Below are 16,601 nucleotides of genomic sequence, written 5' to 3'. Positions count from 1 at the left end.
CAGTGAAAGTAGACCAGGCTGGTCTCAAACTTAGAGATCTACTGCCTCTGCCTTCAGACTGCTGGGATTACAGGCATGTGCCACCACTGTCTGGCTTAGTCTTGCGTGTGTGTGTGTGTGTGTGTGTGTGTGTGTGTGTGTGTGTATGTGTGTATTTGAGTCAGGGTTTCTCTGTATAACAGTCCTAGCTGTCCTAGAACTCACTTTGTATACTAGACTGGCCTTGAACTTACAGAGATCCACCCGCCTCTGCCTCCCGAGTGCTGGGGATAAATGTGTGCATCACCTTACCTGGCCATAATGGAGTCTTTACTTTGAAATAATCTAGAACCTCTGGGGCTGGTCACAGTTTTCCTGAGGATGACAAAAGAGAGATCTGGGGACTGAACTGGGCTCCATAAGGACACTGGCTATGCCTAAGGGTCAGGACCCAATTTATGAGGGTGATAGGTCCGAGATCGGGAGTCAGGACGGACACACTGAACTAAAACAGAAACTGTACATTTTAGTAAATAAGATATTAGAGTCAGCTGGGTGATAGTGGTGCACGCCTTTAATCCCAGCACTCAGGAGGCAGAGGCAGGCAGATCTCTGTGGGTTTGAGTCCAGCCTGGTCTACAGAGTAAGTTCCACAACAGGTTCCAAAGCTACAGAGAAACTGTGTCTTGATCCCCTCCCCCTCAAAAATAAAGATGTTAAAGTCTAAAGTCAGACTATCAGGTGCACCAAAACCATCTCTCTGTGGGCAGAACGGGTTTGTAGAGATGGCAGTGCAGACTGGTACTTTAAGGTCAAATCCAGGTTAGCTGGAAGCATCTGGTTTCTGGTACCAGCAGGAACCGATGTGGTCATAGCGCCAGACCTATACGTATATATACATACACACACACACACACACACACACCAGCAGTATCCAACTGTTGGCCCCGCACTTTTCTGTGAATTCCCACACCCGAATCAGGCGCGCACTTTTCTGACTCGAGTCCACGAGAATGGACGATTGTCCTAAGGGTTGAAGCACAAAGACACAGGAGACCTGCTCATTCACCAAAGAGTAAATGGCCACTTTATTAAACTCAAGTCGGGTATATATATTAGTGGGCAAAGGGGGCAAAAGGGCAAGGCCCCCTCCCATCAGGAGCAGTGGGCGCCCGGTGCCTAAGGCCAGAATCAGCTGCAGGGAGGCAGGCGTGGCAGGCGTATAGGGCCTGCGGCTGGAACCTTGTTACAGGTGGAATTACCATAACAAAAGAGAGCCAAGTTCTTTCTAAGCTATACCCTCAAGCCAGTGCTAGTGCAGAATCTCCAGGGAACCAGAGGTCAAACGGCCCTGTGATCGCCAGGAAGAAAAGGGAAAAAGACCTGGGTACCTACATCCAACTGTACCACCTCCCTGATGTTCCAGGAGAACTGTGTCACTGGCAGATGGATCTAGGTGACATGGGCGTGAAAGACTGACAAGAAGCAGGGCATGGTGCCATATACCTTTAATCCCTGGACACCAGATGCAGGCAGATCTCTGTGAGTTTGAGGCCAGCCTGGTCTGCAGAGTTCCAGAGGAGACATGGATGCACAGTGAGACTTCGTCTCTAAAAGGGGGAGGAGGGATTGGGGATGGGGGCTAGGGAGGTGGCAAAGCTATTGGTTAATCGCCCTCTTCTGGCTTCCCTGAGTACTGCATGTACATGGTGCCTGATGACACATGCCGGCAAAACACCAATGAAAGTAAAATAACAAATCTCTGAAAGGAAGGAAGGAAGGGAGGGAGGGAGGAAGAAAGGAACAAACAAAAGAACGAATGAACGAACGAACGAACAGTGGGTGAACTGACAAGCAGTGGTGCAGGGTGTGAGATAAGAGGAGCTATCACAGCCCAAGAAGCTACAGTCATTATTAGGACTCTATCAACGCCAGTTTTTCAACTGCTCAGGGTGTAGTACACAAGGTCCAGCAGCAGGGGGTGCTACTGGCCCCTCTATGGGTAAGGAGCGAACCAAGAACTCTTTGCTGTTAACCCATGGGTTCCTCATTTCTGACTCAATTAAACCCTCCCCGTGACCCAGTGGATATTATATTTTCCCCACCCCTCTCACTCACACAGAGGTTGTGTTAAAATTGGTTGCTTATGCCTATCCTTAATCTCAGTTCTTGGGAGGCAGCAGTCGGAGAAGTCTGGCAAGTTTGACAACAGCTTGGGCTACATATGGAGTTCCAGATCAGTCTGGGGTATATAGTGAGATACTATGGTGGGCCATGCCAGAGGAGCAGCAACTCCCCTCAGATAGAAAAGTTTAGTCTTGTCGACTCCGCCGATTCTTATCAAAGCCCCGTGCTGCTGGAGGCTGGTACCCACCCCCACAGCAGTACAAGACAAAATCAAAGCCATGTGCACGTGCCTTAATCCCAGCACTTGGGAGGCAGAGGAAGGGGGATATCTGTGAGTTCTAGTACAGCCTGGTTGGTCTACGGAGTGAGTTTCAGATCAGCCTGGGATATACAGAGAAATCCTGTCTTGAAAAACAAAAACAAAAACAAAAAAACAAAAAACAACACCAAAAAACAAAACAAAACCTTTTTCCAGTTTAACCCCATCTCACCTGAGGAATTTTCATGCAAACTCATGTATACATGAATATAAAATAGGATTACAGGTATGTAAATTGTAGGGGTTGATACTGATTGTCAATGTTTTTAAATTAATATTTATGTATCTATTATTATTATTATTATTAGTTTTTTTTTCAAGACAGGGGTTCTCTGTGTAACAGCCTTAGCTGTCCTGTAGACCAGGCTGACCTTGAACTCTCAGAGATTCACCTGCCTCTGCCTCCCAAATGCTGGGATTAAAAGTGTGCACCACTACTGCTTAACTGTGTCTATTATTCTTAAAGTTGTTTGTGTGTGCGCGCATGCGTGTGTGTGCATGTATGTGCATTTGTGTGCCTATGTGAGTTTGCATGTACCACAAGTATAAAGGTGCTAATAGGGGCCAAAGATGGTGGTGAATCTCCTGGAACTTGAGTTCAGGTGGTTGGTGGAACTGTTTGGGAAGGATTAAGAGTGCGACCTTGTTCGAGGAAGTGTGTACCACCGAGGGCAGGTTTAGAGGTGTCAAAAGCCCACGGCAGGCCCAGTTAGTGCTCTTTTTCTCTTCATCTGCTCATGGATCAGATGTAGCTCTCAGCTGCTGCTCCCATACTACGCTTGCCTGCCTGCAGCCATGCTCCCTCCAGTGATGCCCCACCGACCATATGCCTCTGGACTCTGAGCTATAGCATGAATAAAAAAACCCAGAGACAGATATTGGAGTTCAACCTGTAAACCAGAAAAGCAAAGCAGCCAAGGCTGGGAAACTGCAAACTAAGCAGATTAAGCCTCTCTCTCCTCCCATTTTATATTCCCTCTAGTGCTGGGATTAAAGGTGTATGACTCCCTAGGGGCTGGATAGTTGGCTCAGTGATTAAGAGCACTGCCTGCTGTTCCAAAGGTCCTGAGTTCAATTCTCAGCAACCACATGGTGGCTCACAACTATCTGTAATGATGTCTGGTGCCCTCTTCTGGCCTTCAGACAGAATATTGTATACATAATAAATAAATAAATATTTTAAAAAGGTGTATGACTCCCTAGTACTGGGATTAAAGATGTGGGCCACCATCACATGACTTTGTTTCTGCATTGATCTTGTGTAGGTGAGGGTGGCCTTGAACTCACAGAGATCCACCTGCTTCTGTCTCCCAAATCCTGGGGTTAAAGGTGTGTGCCACCACTGCCTGACCTCTAGTAATTTAGCTTTGCTCTTCTGATCTTTATTCAAGCTTTATTTATTAAAATATAAATAAAATTTCACTACACTGAGCTCCCAAATTAGTGTTTTCTTTTATAAGTTGCCATGATCATGGTGTTTTGTTATAGCTGTAGAAAAATGACTAAAATAATTGATAATAAATCAATAATAAATACTTTTTTTGAGATATGGTCTTACTATGTACCCCTGACTGGCCTTGAACTCACAGAGATCTGCCTGCCTCTGCCTCCCAAGTGCTGAAATTTAAGGCATTTAATATCAAACATTTTTGCTTTTGTTTTTGTCTTTTTTCTTCAAAGAAGAGTTTCTCTGTAGCTTTGGAGACATCCTGAAACTTTCTCTGTAGATGAGACTGGCCTTGAACTCACAGAGATCCACCAGTTTCTAGCTCCATTCAAGGCATGAGCCACCACCACCCAGCCCAACATCAAACATTCAGTTCGGTGGGTAAAGGCTCTTTTGGTCAAATCCAACAAACCAAATTTAATCCCTGGAATCCGCATGGTAGAAGCAGAAAAACAAGTTCTGCAAATTGTCTTCTGATCTTCACTTCGGTGCTGAGACACTCATGTGTCCCTTTCGCCACACACCACAAATAAACAAATAAGTAAATGTTCAAAATTAAGTTCAACATTCTTGCTGGGTGGTGGTGGTGCACGCCTTTATTCCCAGCACTCAAGAGGCAGAGGCAGGCAGATCTCTGTGGGTTCGAGGCCAGCCTGGTCTACAAAGCAAGTTCCAAAGCTACTACCTCCGATTCATTATGTGCTTGGAGAGAAAACGTAGTGGTCAGGAGCACTCCTTTGTCTTACAGAGGACCTGGGTCCTACTTCTGTCCACAGTCAGCACCCATATGGGGTTGCTCACAACAGCCTATAACTCTTAACTACTGAGTCATTCTTCAGCCAGGAAATATGTTCTGGGGCTGGAGAAATGACTCAGTGGTTAAAAGTCCTGTTTTGCAGGGGCTTAAAAAGGCAAAACCCACAATTCACCACATTTCCCATCAGGCCCAATCAGGGGCAAGCATACAACTTGACATATTTCCTGCCTGCGTACCTCCTGCCCACATGTGATCAAACACATCCGGAGTAGATGGGTCAAAAAACAGGACAAAAAGGAACTTATTCTTAAATGTCTTAACTGCAAACAGATCCCTTAACCTTTGCTAAAAACAGCAAAGTCTGTTTTTCCCCTGCTTCCGTCTCACACATCTCCACCCTCACACAATTGTGCACACACATACACAACACAACAGTAACAGATAAACTGTTTAAAAAAGGAATACTAGCCAGGTGGTGGTGGTGCACGCCTTTAATCCCAGCACTTGGGAGGCAGAGGCAGGTGGAGCTCTGTGAGTTCTAGGCCAGCCTGGTCTACAGAGTGAGTTCCAGGGCAGGCTCCAAAGCTACAGAGAAACCCTGATTCAAAAACAAACAAACAAGCAAGCAAAATAACAAAAAAGAAATACAAGCTAGGAGATGTTAGTCATTTATAGTGTCTGCCTCCCTTGTGATTCCCAACACTAATTCACATACAAGAGGGGACAATAAAAAGAGAGCATTACACTGTGCTACTGAGGTGCCGTGGGGGCGGAGTCTGGTAAGGCAGAATTCACAGTTCATAAACTCTGTGGTTACTTCCCTCAGGAATGTTTCTAAAGAGGAGGTAGCATCTCATGAGCTCATTCTATGCCAGGGCACAGGGCTCCTGCAGGGAGTGTGAGGGAGCACAGCAGGGCGGAGAGCTCTGTGCAGATACAAACACGGAAGAGCACCTGCTGCCACGGGTTTTGGAAGAAGGCTTTGCTTCCTTTTCTAGGTGTGCAAGTGTCACAGTTCTTGGGTAGAGGTCAGAAGAAGATTTTGAGTATGGCTGTCACTGTGTGGTCTCTTTGTTGTTTGTGGAAGTACATGGGAGGAGAGCTGCCTGCGATCTGAGCATCCTAGGATGCTTCCGCCTCTCCTCTTGATAGAGGGTTCATATATGTGCCACCACACCCAGTTTTATGTGGCTTCTGGGGATTTGAACTCTGCCCTTCATGCTTGTGTGGCAAGTACCTTATCTTCTGTACCATTATTCCAGACCTGAAGGTTTGAAAGACACTTGGCTGCTAAACCTGTGTATGCAGCGTGATCAGCACGGTGAAGCCTCCATTCTGTTTGCCTACAATTCAAAGAAGGGTTTGGGGCCAGCTTTATCTTTACACCTGATTCAGCCCCTCCACCCCTCCGCCATCCACTGGTGACGTGCGTGCCGTGAGCTGGAGGACTGTGCTCCCCAAGATTAGCCTACACAAGTTTCCTTCTCCTTTCCTTTCCCGGCCCTCTCATCCCATCTTGAGTTTCGTCAGTACATCAGTACACACCCTACACACCCTATCCTGAGAGAGTGAGTGTGTTTCCAGAGTCAGAGGGCGACTGGGCGTGGACACTCAGTCAGGAGGACAGCGGGGATGTGATGGCCCCAGGAGCGATGCCAAGTTGGATTCTTTTCCTATTGTGGCATCCATATACATTCCTCTCCCATCCGAGCTGGAAATTTCACTGCAGGAACATGCGCGCACGGTCTGGGAGGCTGCAGGGGAAGCTGGAAGGACAAGCATTTCTGGCTTTCTTGACACTGCGGTGATCTTGGTCTACCTTGGGGCATCTTGGAAGTGCATTAATGGCTTGGTCACAAGCTCAGCAGATCTGGAAGAGCAGTTCATTCCGAGAGTCGGATTCTTCCCACACTTGAGTTCCTGTTTTTTGTGCTGTAACCTCCTGGGTAGGTGGGGAGAGCTGGGGGGAAACACGAGAAGCACAGTAAAGGCCAGCCATGCAGTGCGTGTTAAGTGTGAGCACCCCTGCCTTGGCTTGCTCATCCTAGGACTTCAGGCGAGTCACTGGGCCTTTCTGGATCTCAGTTACCTCTGCTACCTCTGTGGAAAGAATGCTAACACCCACCTGGGGAAGCTAATTCTGAGAAAAGGCAAACTACTGTCTGGAAGATCCTTGATGGACTGAACTGAACACAGGGCCTTGGGGATGTGAAGCAAAGCCCTCTCTCAGGCCTGGATCTCAGAGTAGGGCAGACTGGCTAGCCATTGAGCTCCAGGATCCCCTGTCTCTGCTTCCCCAGCACTGGGATTGCAGGGATGCACCACGTTTGATCTTTCTGTGTGAGTTCTGGTGACAGATGCCTACATGGTAAGTACTTTATCAGCCGAACCATCTCCCCCATCCTCCATCTTCCGTTTTAACAGGTTCATTCCAGTCTGAACATTGACAAGAGACTGCTGGGAGCGACTGGGGAGGCTTGGCAGTTAGCCAATTGTGAGTGAATAGAGGCTAGGGCCAGGAATTCATAGCAGAGCTGTGGCCAGGACTTAGAACTGAAACAAGGGCTTGAAAGATGGACTCCGCAGTTAAGAGCACTTGCTGTTCTTTCAGAGGATCAGGGTTTTGTTCCCAGCACATACATCAGTTGGTGCACAAATGCCCGTACCTGCAGCTCAAGGGGATCTGCCATTCTCTTCTGATCTCTGTAAACACAAATAAAAATTTTAAAACAAAAAATAAGCACTGGGGAAATGGCTCGGTTATTAAAGGCTAGGCTCACAACCAAGCCAAACTAAAAAAAGCAAGACAGGTGGTAGCACACACCTTTAATTTCAGCAATTGGGAGGCAGAAGCGGTCTGATTTCTGTGAGTTCAAGGCCATCCTGGTCTACAAAATGAGTTCCAGGACAGCCAGGGCTATGTAGAGAGATCGTGTATTAAAAAAACACAAACAATATTATTGTGGTGGTTTGAAGGGAAATGGCCCCCATAGGCTCACAGGGAATAGCATTATTAGGAGGTGTGGTCTTGTAGGAGTGGGTGTGGCCTTGTTGGAGGAAGTGTGTCACTGGGGGTGGGCTTTGAAGTGTCTGATGCTCAAACCAGGTCCAGTGTGGCAATCTCTACCTGCTGCCTGAGGATCAAGATGTAGGTCTCTCAGTTCTTTCTCCAGCATGGTGTTTTCCTGCATGCTGCCATGCTTCCCGCCATGACAATAATGGACTGAACCTCTGAAACTGTAATCCAGCCCCAATTAAATATTTTTCTTTATAAGAATTGCCATGATCAGACGTGTGGTGGTTGCAAATGCTTTAATCTCAGCACTAGGGAGGCAGAGACAGGCAGATCTCTGGTCTACAAAGTGAGTTCTAGGACAGCCTGGGCTGGTACATAGAGAAACCCTCTCTCAAAACAAAACAAAACAAAAAACAAATAAGAACCACATGAATTGGGGCTGGAGAGATGGCTCAGAGGTTAAGAGCATTGCCTGCTCTTCCAAAGGTCCTGAGTTCAAATCCCAGCAACCACATGGTGGCTCACAACCATCTGTAATGGGGTCTGGTGCCCTCTTCTGGCCTGCAGGCATACACACAGACAGAATATTGTATACAAAGTAAATAAATAAATATTTAAAAAAAAAAGAACCACATGAATTGCCATGGTCATGATGTCTCTTCACAGCAATAGAAATCCTAAAACAGTTGAATATATGCAGTGGGAACTCCTCTAGTCAATAGCCTTTAAGATACGGGCACACTTGAGTGTGGTCTCATGTATCATAAATGAAGATGAAAGGCATGTGCAGACTCTTGGCTGCTGCATTTGGTTCTTGTTCCCAGTGTATGTAGAGGACAGAGAATTGCGACCCTTTCTGTGAGTTTATCCCCAAATAAATATACTCCATTCTGGGCTATTGTGAAACTCTTTTGTACACCAACAAATTGGTGCCCAACATGGGGCACGGTCAAGAGAGTCAGGCTTTACAAAAGACAATGATAAAAGGATTTGAATCAATTGAAGAACTTGTCAGAACTGATTAGCAAGGAGAGGAGATACAGGCAAAGGAGTGAGCATTGCCAGTACCTCTCAGAGTCAGAGATGACTTACCAAGAGTTTTAGCTACTTATCCTGTTATTATCTTTTTTTTAAAAAAAGATTTACTTATTAATTATGTATACAGTATTCTGTCTGCATGTCTGATGCAGGCCAGAAGAGGGCACCAGATCTCATTACAGATGGTTGTGAGCCATCATGTGGTTACTGGGAATTCATGTGGTTACTGGGAACTCAGGACCTCTGGAAGAGCAGTCAGTGCTCTTAACCACTGAGCCATCTCTCCAGCCCTCCTGTTATTATCTTTAAAAGCCAACAAATACTCAATATCCAAATGGATACACAGAATGTAAATGGAAACCTATAGGTATAAAAGATCTAAAAGAAATTAAGCAATCAGGAGTATCTTATGGCAAGCATTCACCATTTGTTAGGGATCTGGTAAAGATGGGCTTCAAGCAATAGAGTCACCCTACATAATTGGCTTCAATTAGTCTCAGCAGTGCTAGAAGATGGGCTGAAGTGATAGTGGAAGTGCTATTGGAGAGAGGAGGCTAAAGTCCTGGGACATTAAGGTAGACTCAAAGAATTTGATGCTTCCCAAAATCAAATTCTTGGTGAGGGCCATTATGCTAATCCACAGAGCCAAGCTATTTACAATGAATATATCTTGTCCCTATGCCATACAGCAGCCTTGAAAGCTTGGTTCAGGATTCAAGAACTGGAAAGAAGAATTGAAATATATACTAAGGTCATACAAGGCCCAAGAGAACCCTTTAGTGACTTTTTAACAAAGATCAACTAAAGCTGTACAAATAGGGGTAACAGATCTAGAAGCTAGATGAGTACTTATTGAATCTCTGACTTTTTTTTTTTTTGAGACAGGGTTTCTCTGTGTATCTTTGGTGCCTGTTCTGGAACTATCTCTTTAGATCAGGCTGGCCTCAAACTCACAAGAGATTCACCTGCCCCTTCCTCCCGAGTGCTGGGATTAAAGGTGTGAGTCATCACTGCCTGGCTGAATCTCTGGCTTTTAAAAATGCCAACTTAGGATGCAAAAAAAAAATACTTGGGCCTTTAAAGGTTAAATCAGAGCCAGTGGATGAATGGATCCTGCACACAGCAATGTGGGGTCATTTGACTATAATATTGCGTCTTGGGTAGGAGAAGCAATTTCCAAAGATATGAAGAGACATCAAAATACCAAATGTTTTAATTGTGGTAGATTAGGACATCTGAGAAGGGATTATAGACAAAGTGTTCCTAGAAATAATGTTTCCTCTGGGAATGACAAAAAATAGGAAGTACAAGGCAACCTGTTACCAGGGAAACTCCTTTAAAATGACTAAGAAACCTCTGTGGGTTAAACAATGGCTTTTAACAAAAGAGAAACTGCAGGCGTTGGAGCAGCTGGTACAGGAGCAACTAGACACTCAGCATATTGAAGAATCAACCAGCCCTGGAATTCTCCTGTATTTGTTGCTAAAAAGAAATCTGGAAAATGGAGAATGGTGACAGATCTAAGAGCTGTTAAAAGGTGATTCAACCTGGAATTCCTTTTCCTTCCCTATTCCTTTCTATGAGTTTATCCCCAAATAAATATACTCCATTCCAGGCAATTGTGGAACTCTTTTGTGTGCCAACATTATGTATATAATAATAATAATAATAATAATAATAATAATAATAATAACAACAATACATTGCTTTCCACAAACCACAATGAATCACTGCCCGCACACATTAGAATAACTGCTGTTAAAGAGTCTCTGCCGAACTCAAACCCAGAGCAGAAGTGCCAAGTCCATTGAGGGTGCGTAGATGGGAACCCTGTGGACTGCTGTGCAGAACAAGGTGGCCATTCACAAAGTTAAACACTGAATTACCAGATGGCCCAGCTAGTCCAATCAGATAGCGGCGGCAGCACTGCAGTCTCTGCGGATGAGTGGATGGAGAGACATCCTGTGGAACACACAAGCAATGCAGTAATATTTTGTACCCACCATCCCTACTTCAAGACAGGGTCTCACCCTATAGCTCAGGCTGGCCTTGAACTCTCAACTCTCCTGCCTCAGATTCCTATGTGCTGCAATTCTAAGCATGCACTGTAATATCTGGTTTAATTTAGTCTTTAAGTGTCTGAGTGTTTCACCTGCATGGATGTGTGTTGTATGCACTATGTGTGTGCCTGCTGCCCCTGGATGTCAGAAGAGGGTGTCTGATCTCACAGAACTGGGGTTATAGACGGTTATGACCACTCTATAGGAGCTAGGAACCAAACCCAGATTCTCTGCAAAGGCAAAAAGTGTTCTTAACCACTGAGACATCTCTGCCTCCCACTGCACTCCTAAACTCACGTCAGCAGTGAGGACCTGCCAAGGACCGGGCGTGTCAATACCGTCTCAGAAAGAGAAGAGGCTCACAAGGCTTCACCCTTCCCTGAGGATCTACAGCCAGGAAATAGTTGCCATTGGAGGGAGAAGCGCCTTCTTTGTGCAGTTATTGGTCAGATGCCCAGGCTCCTGTAAGCAACCCTAATGGAGCTCAGTGGGCCACACATACACACCCACACACAGACATACACACACACAGGACACACACAGACACAAAAGATAAACAGACACACAAGATAAACATACATACAGACACACAAGACACAGAGACACACACACAGACACACAGACATACATACACAAACACACAAGACACACACACGCAGACACAAGACATACATGTACAAACACTCAAGATACACACACAGACATACATACATACACAAACACACACGCACAAGACATACACACACAGACACACAAGACACACACATAAGACATACATACACATGCCACATACACACAGACATACACACAGACACACATATACAGACATACACACACACACACATTGGAAAGTAGAAAGGGGACTAGGAAGGAAGAAGTAGATCAGCAAGCATGGGAGCTAGAGAGAGAGGGAAGTGATTATGAAGTACATTCGTACAAGCAGGGAAATGCCGTAATTAAGCCCATTATTATATAATTATGTGTAATTGACACATGCTAATAAATACACACACAAAAGAAACCCCACAAAAGGTAGCCTGGTGGTTGGCAGAGACTGCTAGGAGGAGGAATTGAGATGCTTAGTGGGTAGACTGGTCTCACAAGGTGAAAATCTGAAGGTAGGTTGTGCAGCAAAATAAATAGATCACACACTGAATTGTGTGTGTAAAACAGTTAAGACAGTAAGTTTTATGTTAGAGCTATTTTGCCTAATTGTTTAGAAAAGAAAGAGACTTAAAAGTCACTTATGGGGCTGGAGAGAAGGCTCATCAGTTAAGAGCACTGGGTGCTCTTGCAAAGGACCCCGGTTTGGTTTCCAGCAGCCATCTTAGCTCAAAACCCTCTTTAACTCCAGTTTAGGAGATCCAACACCCTCTTCTGGCCTCCATGGGAACCAAGCACATATATATGATACATAGGCATACATGAAGGTAAAACATATAGAAATAAATAATAAAAATTAATTATAAGGGAATTTGCACTAATTCCTTAAAAAAAAAAAACCCTACTTATGCTTAAAAATGCATGGGAGTGGTGAGTAGAGGAGCAAAGGAAAGACATTCCAAAGAATCTGGGAGTGGTGGCGTCTGTTTGTAGTCCCGTGCTGGTGAGACCCGGAGCAGGGTTGCCTGGACTGAAGGACAGCCTGGGTTATAGAGTAAGACTATTGCAAAACAAAAACAGGGTGCTTGGAGCCTTTCTTCAGCTCACTAGCCCACTTTCCTTCTTGGGAGTGCTCTCTTCCTTCCCTCCTTCCTTTCCCTCTCTCTCTTCCTTCTTCTTCTTCTTCTTCTTCTTCTTCTTCTTCTTCTTCTTCTTCTTCTTCTTCTTCTTCTTCTTCTTCTCTCTCTCTCTCTCTCTCTCTCTCTCTTGTTTTTCAAGACATGGTTTCTCTGTGTAATACTCCTAGCTGTCCTCGAACTAGTTCTGTAGCCAGATTGGCCTTGAACTCATAGAGATCCATCTGCCTCTGCCTTTTCCTCCTGAGTGCTGGGATTAAAGGCTTGCATCACCATCGCAAATAGAATGTCTCTATTTCTGTTTCAAACCTTGTGCCCTTCTTTCTTGATGTTACTATGGTAAACACCATAATCAAAATCACTTTAGTCGAGAGACAGAGGCAGGCAGAATTTTCAGTTTGAGGCCAGCCTGTTGTACGAAGTGAGTTAGGGCTACACAGAGAAGCCCTTTAAAAAAGCAAACAAAAACAAAATAAAAAACAACAATAAAGGGCATGTTTAATATACCTCTAATTCCTTAATCTTTAAGAAATATAAGTGGATTTGGCTTATAGATCATAGAATGCTAAACTAAACATTTAGTTAAGGTCTCCAGTATAAATGTGAGGTTCATAATATTTCAAAGACAGAAAAAGGAAATCTGAGTTATCACAAAATGACTGTGATGGTTTGAAAGAAAATGCCCCCCAAAGGGAGTGGCACTATTAGGAGGTGTGATCTTACTGGAGGAAGTGTCCTTGGGGAGGTGGGCTTTGAGGTCCTATATAAGCTCAAGCTATGCCTAGTGAGACAGTCTACTTCCTGTTGCCTGCATATCAACATGAAGTTGTGCCTTCTCCAGCACCATGTCTGCCTGCATACCACCATGCACCCTGCCATGATGATGAACTAAACCTCTCAGACTGTAAGCCACCACTTCAGTGAAATGTTTTCCTTAATAAGAGTTGCCGTGGTCATGGGTCTCTTCTCAGAAACCCTAATTAAGACAGTGACCAAACTCTGGGTCACAACATTAGCATACTCCTCCCAAGTGATGGATGTCAACTAGACAGGACCTAGAATCATCCCCAGGACCACCCTGGGACTGGCTTGTGGGCTTGCCTGTGTGAGATCACTCAGATTAAGTTAGCTGACACAGGGAGACCCATTTTAATTGTGGGTGGGGTTATCCTGAACAAGGGTTTCTGGGTCTATGGAGAAAGGGGGCTGAGCAGCATATGCCTGTCTCTGGTTCCTGACTGTGGATGCCATGTGGCCATCTGCTCCGAGTTCCTGCTGACCTCCCCACCGTGACACCTGGCCTTAGGTTATGAGCTAAAAGGACACCTTCTATCCCTTACATTGCTTTTGTTAGAGTATGTTCTCAAGGTCACAGAGAAAGGAACTAATACAACCCAGAAGCTGCAAACTCATTAAGAAAAAATACCTGCTCCATCATGATTGCTGGTGATTTCAATTTAATTTACTTGTTAAGTTGTAGTTTTGTTTCTTTGAGGAACAGCCCTAACGGGTCTATAACTCACTATGTAGTCAAAGATGATCTTGAAATCCGAAGCCTCCTGCCTCCACCTCCCACACCTCCCATGCACTGGGCTCTTGCTGTTCTGGAATTCACTTTGTAGACCAGGCTGGTCTCGAACTCATAGAGATCTGCCTGCCTCTGCCTCCTGAGTGCTCGGATTAAAAGAATGTGCCATCACCGCCCGGCTACATTTTTTTTTTTTCCAAGGCAGGGTTTCTCTGTGTAGCCCTGGCTATTCTGGAACTCATTCTGTAGATCAGTCTGGCCTTGAACTCTGCCTGTCCCTGCCTCCACGTGCTGAGATCAGAGGCATGCCCTTTAAGTTCGGCACAGAGAGCCGAGAAGTAGAAACCCTCACGTGTGCGAGGCAAATAATTCCCATTTAGCTACATCTCCAGCCCCAGGACTCCTCCTTAAAGGCAGGCTAACTTGCAAGCCAGGCATGGTGTTAGACGTCTGTAATCCCAGCACTTTGGACACTGAGGTAGGAGGATTTCAAGTTTGAGGCCAGCCTAGGCTATACAGAGGGATAAGTCTCAAAACAGAAACAAAGGCACAGGTTAATTAGCAAATTAAAGCTTGGCAGTCTCACGTCCTTCAGCTGAGTCCCCAGGGAGCAAATGCCATCACTAGCACTGGGCTTCAAGGACAAACACCACCGATGCTGAAAAGGCAGAGGTTACCCTCTTGCTTTTCTTTTCTTTCTTTTTTTTTTTTTTTTTTTTTTCCTTTTTCCAAGACCAGGTTTCTCTGTAGCTTTGGAGCCTGTCCTGGAACTAACTCTGTAGACCAGGCTGGACTCTAACTCACGGAGATCAACTTGTCCTTGGGAGGTGCTCAGTAAATACTCAGATCGAATAACGCAGCCCCACCCCCTACCTTGTTGTCTCAGTCCCTTTCCTTTTTCAGTGTTTGAGATGGAGTATCCCTGAGGCTGGCCTCAGACTCACTGTGCAGCTAAGCCGTGCTCCATGATATTCACTTTATAGCAGTGCTAGGATCAAACGTGGAGCTTCAGGCCAGCAAGGAAAGCATTCTCCCAGGGTAGCCACACCTCCGGCTCTCAGCTTCTGACCCACCTGCCTCTGCCTCTTCAGTGCTGGGATTAAAGGATGTGCCACTCCGCGGGCTGCAAAATCCTTTTGTGTATCTGTGTGGAGAGTAGGAATGTTTGTGGAAGCATGCTCCTTCCTGTTTGACGCCTTTCTGGAAGAGGATGTCTGATTCATTGGAGCTTGAGTTCCAGGTGCTTGTGGCTTGTGTTACATGGCTTGTAATACGGGTATGAAAATCTGAACTAATTAAATAAAAAGCAGAACTTAAAACCAAAGATAAGTTTAAAACCTAGATTACAGCCAGATGGTGGTGACACACGCCTTTATCCAAGTACTCAGGAGGCAAAGGCTGGTGGATCTCTGTGAGTCCAGCCTGGTTTACAGAGTGAGCTCCAGGACAGCCAGGACTGTACAGAGAAACTCTGCAAAGCAGGGGTGTGGCGGGGGGGGGGGGAGGGAAAGTAAGCAGTTCAAAATAGGCCACTGAAACAGCCAATTTGGTACAGACCGTCACTATGCAAGTCTGAGGACCTGGGTGGATCCCTGGAACAGAGTCCTAGTATGGTCTCATGACTTCCATATTTCAACCCCACCCTCCCACCAAGAAACAGAAATGTAAGAAATTTCTTGAAAGTTAAAAAAAATAAGTCTATGCAATGCAACCCATTTTTCTACGCTAAACTAAAACAACATAACAATGTGACTGATGATTGGAAAGTTTAGAGCACAAAACACACTGTCTGCATGGGAGCGGATGATTCACTCCAGACCCCAGTTATCGCTCCAGCCTGCGCTAGCTTTAGCTGTCGGCCTGGCAGAACCCACGGTCCTCTAAGGACCCATGAGCCCAGGAACTGTTAACATCAGGTGAGCGTGGAGGTTCCTATGGGTTGCTGTCTTGATTATTAGTTGATGGAGGGACCAGCCCACTAGGCATGGCACCACGCCCAAGGCAGGTGGTCCCCACCTACACAAGGTTAGCTAAGCATGAGTCAGCATGGGTCCCTCCAAGCTCCCTGCCTGAACTTCCCTCAGTGATAGACTGTCACCTTTAAGAATGTCTTTGTGCTTTGGCTCACTTTCTGTCGCACAATTGTGTTTGCACTCGAGCTCTCGTGCCCATGGAGGCAGAGAGCACGCCTTAAGTGTGCTCAGCACTAACTAAGCCCTTAAACCACTGAGCTATCTCGCCAGCCCTGGCCCGTGCCTCCCCACAGCAACAGAGAAGCGAACCAGGCAGCGACCACCCAGGCCTGACCGCTGCTGACTGCACACCTGTGCGGTAGCTACGGTCCTGTGCTTTGCCTGTGGAAGGGGAAGGCGCGATCCTTGCTTTGGAGAAGCTGCCTAGCAGTCGCTGTCTCTGTACGTCCTTATGAAATCCTTACTTAATCCCTAAATCTAGTGCCTCAGCCACAACTAGTACTTAAAGGCAATTAAAAAGTCAAGTGGTCCTTCCTCTCTAATTCATGTTCTTATCTACAGGAAAACAATCTGGATGCTTTAATCATTAGGAATCTGCTTCCATTAATATTTATAAAC

The sequence above is a fragment of the Myodes glareolus genome, chromosome 9 (genome assembly GCF_982192425.1).
Source record: "Myodes glareolus chromosome 9, mMyoGla1.1, whole genome shotgun sequence".
NCBI classification, from domain to species: domain Eukaryota; kingdom Metazoa; phylum Chordata; class Mammalia; order Rodentia; family Cricetidae; genus Myodes; species Myodes glareolus.
Note: the sequence above shows the minus strand (reverse complement) of the source record.